We start from the raw sequence: 11282 nt of genomic DNA, 5'->3' as shown, positions 1-11282 counted from the left end.
CATAGTTTCTCAGAGTCTGCATGGAACTAGTCTGGAACCCGAACTAATACAGCCGCCACATAATATCCCTTAAATTCAGGAAGAACCTAGACCCACATGTAACTTATAAGTTTAACAATAAGTTTAGCTTTAGCTATCCTCAGTGGAGAGGAGCCCCAGAGAAAGTGCTTCACCATCTTCTGTAGCTTACCAAAAATGTGGTTGGGGAGGGTTAATGGAATTATTTTATATTGATACAAGATCCTCGGAAGGACAGTCAATTATTTGTAGCTCAAGCGGCCCATCTAGGTTAGTTGTTTTGAGGTCCAGTTTTTTAAATCACCCTAAAGTTTCTGTAGAAAATGTCTGTAATTACGGGTAAATGTTGAGGTTAGATACACTGGAATACACATTCCAAGGTAGACAATGACCAGGAGAAGGTGGAATCACGTTTTAGTTGATTGTATTATCATCAAGGCCTATCCTCCTGGCTACGCTCTTAATAATGTTAATTTTATGGTTGCTATAAAAGCCACAGGTGTTCAATGTTTTCATTAGAGGAGGGAAAGATGTAGCAGGGTCTCTTATGTATAAAAGGACATTGTCTGCAATTGCAGAACATTTGTATGTGAGACCCACTATGCATATTTCAGATATGGCATTGTTAGAGCAAATGGCTGCCATCAGGTGTTCAATTACCAGAACATATAACTTATATGCTTACCATTGCCTATGGAGGAGGAGGGAGACAAGGTGCCATTAATACAGACCTAAGCATGTGAGGAATTGTACAGCACCCAGATCCACGCTAAAATAGTAGGCCCTAGACCAAGCAAGAGTCATCTCAAGGAATCTTCAGCGATCTGTAGTAGTCTGTGAAAGCTGCAGCAAACCCTAATACAAGCCTGAGTTTTGATGGTAAAGAGAGCATGGAATTGAGTTCCTGTGAGCTCTCTCAATTTCGCCTCCTGTAGTGTCTGTTTATGCTGAGCTTTAAACTTACGGAGGGTGGTCAGAAGGACCCTAATATTAGCCCCTTTTTCCCTCTTCAGACACAACCCATGCTGCATAATTGTGTATTTTAACTTGCCTGGTTCCTTGCCAGAATCCGGTGCTGAGTCCCGAGGGAGGGGGGAGAAGTTGTGTGCGAGCAGAATGGAGGGGGCTGAGAGCTGAGGAGCATTGATGAAGGGAGGAGGGATTGAGCAGCATGAGACAAGACAAGTGTTTAGCTTTAAAATGCATCTAAACCGAAGCCCCCCTTCCCCTTGGACTCCTCGAAGGATTCTGGCAGGGAGCTAGTTAAGTTAAAATACACAATTATAACAAATATAAAATGCTCAGAGATGGGACAAAGGCAACCTTGAAATGTAGGTGTAATGGGCTTTTGAAAAACCTGGGAAAGTGTAATCCGCAAGGAAAAAAACACCCAATAAAGTCTCAGCCACTACACCTCTCATATCCTAGAATTTTATTTTCCATTCCTTAGTAGGCCTTGACGTGCACAATGCATATCTAATAATAGGCTTCAATGGCTTTTTGCATCCACGTATATGGGTTTTGTTAACAAAACTCTGCAATGTTCTTGACAAACAGAAAATATTTTTCACAAGACTATTTGATTCAGAAAATGGATCTGTCAGCCCAGCAAGCAGTTGACATGTTCCTGCAGCTAGAGGGTTTGCAGTAGTAAATATAGGCATCTTCTTTTACATTGCAGTCTAATCATTGCAGATTAGACTGCTCACCACTTCCATTCTGCATGTTGCTTTCAAATCACATATCTTTCTATTTTGAGATTAATCTGCATTATTTTTGTACCAAAATATCCAAGGTTCAGTTGCTTAGCAACTGTCATTGTAGTGACAGGGAATATTTGCATAGACTTTTGATAAAGAAACCACTAATCAATGCAAGAACATTAGAGAAATCCAAATCTCCTATTATTGTATATGAAAAATACAACTTTTTATAGTATGATTTGTTTACCATTTACACATATTTATGCATTTATTTATTAAATTTTGATGTTGAAGCATACATGCATCTGAAATATAAAAGTAACCAGACCAAGGTTTATTATACCAAGAAGCACTCCTGATGCCAGATCTCCTCCAGTGAGTGCCAGGCTTTTCTGGTTTGCCAGTGGAGGCTGCTGCTGGACATTTAGCTGAATGCAGACTGTTGCTGGACATTATTAATGAGACAGTTTCTTAATAGGGGAAGCTACTGCTGGACTGTGGAGTGTGGTGCTGTGTATATGCCGGTGTAGCATATATGTGTAATTGCAAGTCTAATGTGTGGAATGGCAGTGGGATTTTATGTATATCAGAGCCCACTTCTGTCTTGTTACACCCCTGGTCCTTATAATATTAATTTCCTCCTCATAGGACTAAAGATATATTCCCCAAGATTAGGTCATTAAAGAGCTAATGGAGTCAGTATGGAAATCCAGCCTTCAGATTTGAATGTGTGTATACGCACCAAAAGATGATGGGATTTGCAACCAAAGGTATATCTCACAGTTACCAAGCTGGCTAAAAGATGGGTGTTCCCTGTTTAAGACTCCTCTCTTTAGGGTGATAAAAATTGCCTCAGAAGAGTACAAATCATCAATGGCAGCAGTCCATGCTTTGATGACATTAGAGAACATGTGCAATGAGTTTCATTGTTGGATAGTCTGTTGATAATGAAGTTAACAGTAGAACATTTGTGAGATGCTCTCATTCATGCATTAACCCCTTCACGCTCCGCGGCGGATATATCCGCCACGGAGCGCAGTGACTTAGCGCTCAGTGGCGGATATATCCGCCACGGCGCTTATGCCGGTTCGGCTCTGGATCAGAGCCGAACCGGCATCGGGAAACACGGGGTGCCGGCTGTAACTAATAGCCGGCACCCCAGTGTAACACCCGCGATCGGAGTTGTCTCCGATCGCGGGTGCTTAACCCTTTAGATGCCGCGGTCAGCGCGACCGCGGCATCTAACAAGTATCTGGGGGGTCTTTCCCCCACGATCGGCCCCCCCGAACCGTTTTCGGGGGGCGCCGATCGTTGCTATAGTAACTCTGGGGTCCGATCTGGTCCCCAGAGTTACTAGCAAGAATTGCCAGTAAGATGGCGTCTGTGACGTCATCTTACTGGCAAAGTGCCAGCCTATGCAAGTGCATAGGCTGACACTGATAATACTCTGCAATACATCAGTATTGCAGAATATTATCATGAAGAAGCAATCAGAAGATTGCTTCTTCATGTACCATGGTATAAAAGTGAAAAAGTAAAAAAAAAAGTTATTCAATAAAAAAATAAAGTCATAAATCACTAAAAATGCCCCAAACCCCCAAAACATATAAAGAGACATATAACTCAAAAAAAAAGTCTAAATCATAACACAAACCCCACATATATAGTATCACCGCGTCCGTAACAACCCGTAGAATAAAAGTAAATCATTATTGAACCCCCACGATAAACGCCGTAAAAAAAAAATGTTATAAACCCTCCAAAAATTATGATTTTTACCTTTTCAATCCCACAAAAAATGCTATAAAATGCGACCAAAAAACCATATGTACTCAGACATGATACTGGTGCAAAGTACAACATGTCCCGCAAAAAACAAGCCATCAACCAGCTCCGTAGCCAAAAACGTAACAAAGTTATGCCACTTGGAAGATGGCAATACAAAAATTATAGATTTTTCCCCACATTAGGGTTTTGTTTGACAAATTTAGTAAAACGTAAGAAAATATATTCATGTCTGGTATCCCCGTAATCGTATCGACCCATAGAATAAAGATAACAGGATTATTAGTCTATACGGTGAACACCAAAAAAAAAAAAAGTCAAAAATCCAGTACAGAATTGATGCTTTTCTACTCCTGCCCTCAAAAAAAGTTCCTAAATTTTCAACAATAGGTGATACCAACCCCAAAATGGTAACAATGGAAAAAGCATCTCATCCCGCAAAAAAAATGCCGTCACATGGCCCCAATAACGAAAAAGCGAAAATTTTATAGCCTTCAAAAGGGGCCAATGAGGAAACTAAAATCCTGGCAGCTGCAGCGCCCTCCTTCCCTTCTGCGCCTTGCTGTGCGCCCATAAAACAAGTCACAGCCACATGTGGGGGGTCGCTGCACTCAGGAGAAATTGCAGAACAAATTGTATGGTGGGTTTTCTCTTTTTATATTTTGGAAATGTGTAAATTTTAGGGCTAAATGAACGTATAAGGGAACAGTATGACCATTCTAAATTTCACCTCCATTTTGATTCAATTACTATGAAGATCTCAAGGGGTTAACAATCTTCGTAAAAGCTGTTTCTGATAGCTTGAGGGGTGCAGATTTGAAAATGGGTAGATTATATAGGGGGTTTTGATGCTAAATATGTAAAATTTCATTCAAAACTGTATTTATCCCCAAAATAGTCAATTCTGAAAATCCGGAAAAGCGATATTCTATTTGTAGGCCGCGTGACGTCAAAATAAATTATCCAAACATTTCAGAAATTATGAAAATGTAAAGTAGACAAATGGGAAATGTTATTCTGCAAGTTATTTGGGTGGTAAATCTATCTGCCTGAAAACGCAATGATTTTGAATTTCGAAAATGGCAAATTTTTCAAAAAATTTATCATATTTTCTTTTTTTTTGTAAATAAACGCAAAACTTATCAGCCAAAATTTACCACTAAAATGAAGTACAACATGTGGGGAAAAAACAATCTCAGAATCGTTTTGATAAGTAACAGTGTTCAAAAGTTATAACCATATAAAGCGACGCAGGTCAGAATCCAAAAAATCGGGCTGAGCCTTAAGCTGTAAAATGGCTGCGTCCTTAAGGGGTTAAGATTGTTTTCAGGCAGCTACTGATTTATTTTTATTTTTATCTATATGGTACTTATTTGTCCATTTTATAATCATTTTTTATACTAACTCATCTGATGTGACTTGAGCATCTATGTATTACTTTATGCAAGGGTCCTGCATTAGTATGTCTTTGTATTTTATGTATTTTTAGATTACCATTAATAAATATATGTGATATTTCCATCTATTGCAGTGCCTGTTTATATTTTTACATTTTATACCATTTCATGTTTTAAGAATTAAGTTGGGATTTTTACCAAATGTTCCATCACAGCTGGCTACAACTCAGGATCTTTTTACCTGTCTTGTGTTCTTATCCAATTATTGAACAACAAAAGAAACTCCATTCTCCAGATTTATAGAGAGCAAGTCCATCCTATTTATAACTTAAGGCCTTCTGGACAGTCAGGTAAAGTGAGTTTTACCCATCTTTGACTTGTTTAATAAAACCATAAAATAGTCCACTAAAGTAAATGAGAGCCATGGCTGCAGTTACAATTTCTAGGCTACTACTCAGAGCACTAAACAGTCAATTACTTGGTAAAACTGCAGATGTGGGTGTTGATGGATGGTAAACGTAATTTTAGTGACCAGAGCCAGGCATCGGCTGCTAAAGCAAATACAATTATGGGATGTATTAAGAGAGGAATAGATTCTCATGATAAGGACATGGAATATTGGGGCACATTTACTAAGGACTTTGCGACAGTTTTCTGTCAGACTTTGCACATTCTTTTAGGTGTAAACTGCTTGCATGGGTATTTAAGAAGTGTTTGTGCCACTATTGTGCACGCGACCCTTATGTGGTGCAGCTGCGCTAGCCACCATGTGGCACAAGTTAGGGGGCATTTAACATGCAAAGTCTGTTGCACGCCCTATGTTAAAGTTGCAGCACAAAAAAGTTTTTGAATTCAGTCAGGACAGAGCAGGGAAGCGGCAGAGTCATGATTTCTGCCGCACGTTTTTAATGAATATGTTGCACCCAAAATTATACATGGGCAGAGCACTTTTAGTGCAGAATGGGAACAGGTGCAGAGGAGAGCAACCAAGATTATTAGGGGAATGGGCGGACTAGAATACAATGACAGATTACAAAATTTGGGGATATTCAGTTTAGAAAAAAAACGGAACTGAGTAGAGATCTCATCTAATGTACAATTACATGAATGGACAGTATAAGGATCTCTCCAAAGATCTTTTTATACCTCGGCCTGTGACCAGGACAAGGGGGCATTCTCTACGCCTAGAGGAGAGACGATTCTACCATCAACATAGACAAAGGTTCTTTACTGTAAGAGCAGTGAGACTATGGAACTCTCTGCCGCAGGAGGTTGTTATGGCGGACTCTATGTACATGTTCAAGAGAGGCCTGGATGCCTTTCTCGAGAGCAGAAATATCACGGGTTATGGGAAAAACATTTGCTTTTTTTAAAGGTTGGTCTTGATGGACTTTTTCCAGCCTTATATACTATGATACTATGAATTATAAATTTCAGGACAACTCCTTTAAAATGTAGTCATTAAAAGGGTTTTCCAATCTTTTTCTTTTTAACTGAATTGGAGCAGAGCCTGCAGCACTTCATAACGCCCTTCACAGTGGCTTAAGACTGCTTTCTGGTTCTCTCCACTCTGTTGTGATTGATTGTGGGCTGGGTGTCAACCCCTACAATTATATATTGATGTACTATTTGAAGTATAGGTCATTACAAAAGAAGCGTGGATCCCCCTATAACTGACTGTGGGAACTTACAGAATGTCACATGTTTGCATAATACATCACTGTGTAAGGGGATTTTAACCTCTCTCAACATGACATTAATTTCTGGGTACATTAGTTTCCCAATGTAATAACCTATTAGCAAAAATAAAATGTGAATCGCCATTGGGTTTTCTGCACTGTTATAGGGACAGCAGGTTAAAATGCTTGGAGACCCCAGTTCCCCAGATAAGGAACTAATATAATTTATGGAGAAAAGTCTGTGATTGTACTAAATAAATTATCTTTCTGTGGTTATACAGGATTTCTCTCACTGAGCAAATTGATATGCAAACTAGTTTTCCTTTGTACCATGTTTGTACATGGTGGACGTCATATTGGTCTTTACAATCCCAAATTCAGAATAACAATGTTTTGTGTACCTTTTCTAGTAAATCTGAATAAAAGCTTTATTATGCCTCATGTATACAAAACACACCATTTGGAATATTCCATTCAGTGCGTAAAGTGACACCTCTGCCCCATACAATAAGTGAGCAAACAGGAAATAAAATAGGCATTGAGAATTTACTACTAAATAAAATATTCCTATGTTAATAGATTTTAAAATAAAAAAAATATTAATACCATGTACTAGGTATATGTATACTCAGCTTCTATTAAATAACTTAGCAACAAAAAAAATTTAATTTTACAAGTTATTACCACGTTGAATAAGCAGGATAATGTTTTCCAACATGCAGGGGTTTCCCAGGAATGTCTCCTCCAGGCCTGCCTGGTGATAAGATTTATTGCCAATTAAGTATGTTATTTATAAAAAAAAACTGGAATGCCAGCTTCTACAACCAGAGAGTAGCATCTACAGGCTCAGCTTTAACATATGTGGGCTTATATACTGCAGGATACTATACAGATCCTACATGTCTGTAACTTTCCAATTTTCACTGACTTTGTAAAAATGGTGTGCCACTCCAAAGTGACTAAAACTGGCAGAGGGTTGTGTCATAAGGGCCAAAGAGAATATCCATGGGTAATTGTTTCAACACTACAGCTGGAATTACTCACCATCACAGCACTGAACAGGGTAAGTGTCACGCACGGGGGTGTGGGATAGTCTCTTGAGTCTGTGGACTCCCTGGACCACCGTGGAGAATGATTGTACTGGCCGCAACCTGGGAGCGGAGTCTAAGTGGACCCCTGGTCTTCGCAACAGCCCACCGCAAAGCGGGATGGTCCTACTGCGGTGGGAGCCACCAGGTCGCTCCACGGGTGCGACTAGGCCCGCGGTGGCAGCCAAGGTAGGGACACGGGGAAGCCAGGACCATGGGCAGGCAGGATCACGGGATACTGGACTGCCACAGGAGTACAGGACGCCACAGGAATACCACAGGAATACAGGTATACTACAGGAACACGGGAAACACGAAGGCACCTGGAAACGCACAGGAATGCAGAGGTGTCTGGAAATGCTCAGGAAACACGGAGGGCTTTCTCTTCAACAGAAAGACCTGAAGATCCGGCAGGGGATGCTGGGAGCCACCGGGCTATATAGGAACCCGGAAATGCCAGCGCCAATTAGGAGGACGCTGGCCCTTTAAATCTTGCAGAGTCGGCGCGCGCGCGCCCTAGTAAGCGCGCGGCCAAGTCAGGCAGCAGGAGCACCGGAGCCAGGAACCGGGAGAGGTGAGTACGGACCCTGGGGGAGCAGGCGTGGCAGCGGGGGCACAGGTGCACCTGTGATCCATACTGAGGATCGCGGGTGTATCCATAACAGTAAAGAACTGTCTCATCATGCATTCTCTTCATGTTTAAGAGCATTTGGACTTTGCAGTGACCTTTCATTATCAGAAAGAATCAAAAGGCTAGACTCACCTTTGCTGAGGAGCATGTTGTGTGGACAGAAGAGAAGTGGTCCACAGTTCATTTTAGTGATGAAAGCAAGTTTAATTTATTTTGATGGGATATATTGGGGGTCATTTACTAAGGGCCCGATTCGCGTTTTCCCGACGTGTTACCCGAATATTTCCGATTTGCGCCGATTGTACCTGAATTGCCCCGGGCGTGGCCGAACGAAAACCTGACGTATTCGGAAAACCGCCGCATTTAAAAACCGAAAAAGTGTCGCTTTGGGAGCGCTTACCTTCACCTGGTCCGAGGTGGTGCATTCCGGCGCGTTGAGATGATTTTCAGCGCAGCAGCGCCACCTGGTGGACGGCGGAGGAACTACCTTCATACATCCCGGCCGGACCCGAATCCTGAACAGAGAACGCGCCGCTGGATCGCGAATGGGCCGGGTAAGTAAATCTGCCCCATTATGTTTGGCTTCAAACTGAGGAAAGACTGAACCCCAAGTGTGTAAATAAGTCAGTGAAAGGTGGTGGATGAGGTGTCTTGTTTTGAGGAATGTTTTCTGCAGCAGGAGTTGGACCTCTCATACAGTTAAATGTGAACCTTCTTCCACAATACGTAGTTCCTTTGTTCATTCAATCAGCGTAATTTTAATGCCTCCTGTCACAGAGCAACATAAATAAATCATAACATTGAAACAATGAAATAGCCAGCCAAGATCTAAACCCAATAGAAAATCTGGAAAATCCTTGGTACAAGTTACTCGTACTATCTGGCCGCTCACATGGTCTATCCCCAGTGGTGGCTTGACATTGATAGGCGTAACACTGCTACGGTTCTGGCAGGTGCCATTAAGAGTTTTAAATGTGGTGCTTCCACTTTTCCTCCTCGCTCCTCTGGGCCTGTTCTTGTAGTAGTGACCCAGGAAGCGCGATCAAGCGCTTCCTGTGTCACAGGCACTGCACAGGACGTCCTGTGCCACGCTGTCAGCAGATGCAAGTGCTATTGCTTCTAGTAGGTAGCGGAGCATCTGGTGAGGATGAGCTCGGCGCCTTCTCCGCCGACCCCCCCCTACCCTCTGTGGGACAATCCTCCAACATTGGTGGGGGCCCCCGTAGAAGCAAAGTGGTGGGGGGCCCGGGAACGCTTTATATAAAATAACCATGAGGGGGCTGTTTGGTATGATAAACTGGAGCCGACCTGGAGTCGACCTTGTTCACACATATAAAGTTTCAACCAATTCCTACAACTCCTTAATGCATTGGTGCATCAATGATCTGCAATTAGCTTTGGCCTACTTATCCAGGAGAAGAAAGTAGCTCAAGCCTCTCAGGATGTATGCTAAAAATATGCTATTAAAGACTTTTTTTTGTAAAGCACCTGGTTGCTTTGCCATGATGCTGGATAACTAAAAATGACCAGCCTTCATTGTGAAGGAGAATGCCTCAAGCATGCCACTTTTACTGGGATAAAGACGGTATTTGTTATGTTATTGTTATTTTTTGCATGCTTTGTGGCAATTTATAGGTTTATTGCATTTATCAACAGCAAAGTGGACCCACTAAGTACAGTTTGCCTCACGTATCTGCAGATTGTGCCAGATAAGTGAATACTGGCGCACAATTATCTGCCGCACCCTGCACTGCTTGGAAAGTGCGCACCATATTATTTTTGTTGCTTGTTTAACCACTTAATGACCGCCCTATCGTCTTTTTACAGCGGTCATTAAGGGTACGGCGCGTCAGAAGAATATTTTGGGACATCGGGTCCTGCAAGTGCCAGTGTTGGGCTGTGATGTCCGGCACTAACACCCGGGATCGGAAAATCTCAGATCCCGGGTATCTAACCCCTTAAACCCCTTACACACCAGGCATGTAAGTTTGTCCCCCGTGGATTGGACCCCCGGTCAGCTTACTGGGTGATCCGATCCCTCCTGCCGCAGCCCCGGGATCTAGCGAGTGCCCCGAGGCTGCCGGCTCCTCTTCATGCTGGGTTCCGCCTCCTGGCAGGACCCGGCTATAAGTAACTGAGCATGCTGAACAGTTACTTACATTGTACACTGCAATACAAGTGTATTACAGTGTAAGGGCTTGAACAAGCGATCGGATGAATCGATCCCATAAATCCCCCAGTTACATATAAAATGCTAATAAATGTATATACACATATTAACACAATTAAAAATACATATTTGATATCACCGAGTCCGTAATAATCTGTACAATAAATCTAAATCAATATTGAACCCGCTCGGTGAACAACGTAAAAAAAAATACAAAAAATGTTCTAAAAAGTGATCAAATAAAGTTATACGCTTTAATATGATACGACTCAAAAAAACAACTCTTTTCGCACAAAAGTAAGCCCTCAACCAGTCAACAAAAAAATACAGAAGTTATGCCCCTGAAAAGTTGTCAATAGTAAACAAAATGCAATTTTTTCCAATATTGGTTTTGCTCAGGAAAATTGAGCAAAGATATAATCGCAATCGTAGTGAATCATAGAATAAAGCTAAAATATTAGTTTTATGTTATGATGATTTTGTTTGTGTCCCCCTTTAGATAGTTCATAAAATATCATGAATAACCTATAGACGCCCAAAATGAATTATTTATACAAGTGTACCTCACCTTGCAAATAATAAGCCTCATATGTTCACATTACCAAAAAAAATTTTAATTTTATAGTCTGTACAATGTGACAATACAAATCTGCTATGAATGGTTCTGCTTTCATTCTATACCCGGCCCTGCGCCCATACAGCAGTTTTCCACCACATTTGGGGTATTGCCACACCTGTTTCCCCGTGCGAAGTTGTGCAGGTGCGAGTGTGCCTGAGAGCTCGGTGACGTCACCGGCGCTCCGGCACTTCA

This window comes from Engystomops pustulosus, chromosome 3, assembly GCF_040894005.1.
Source record: "Engystomops pustulosus chromosome 3, aEngPut4.maternal, whole genome shotgun sequence".
NCBI classification, from domain to species: domain Eukaryota; kingdom Metazoa; phylum Chordata; class Amphibia; order Anura; family Leptodactylidae; genus Engystomops; species Engystomops pustulosus.
This window is presented reverse-complemented; position numbering follows the sequence as displayed.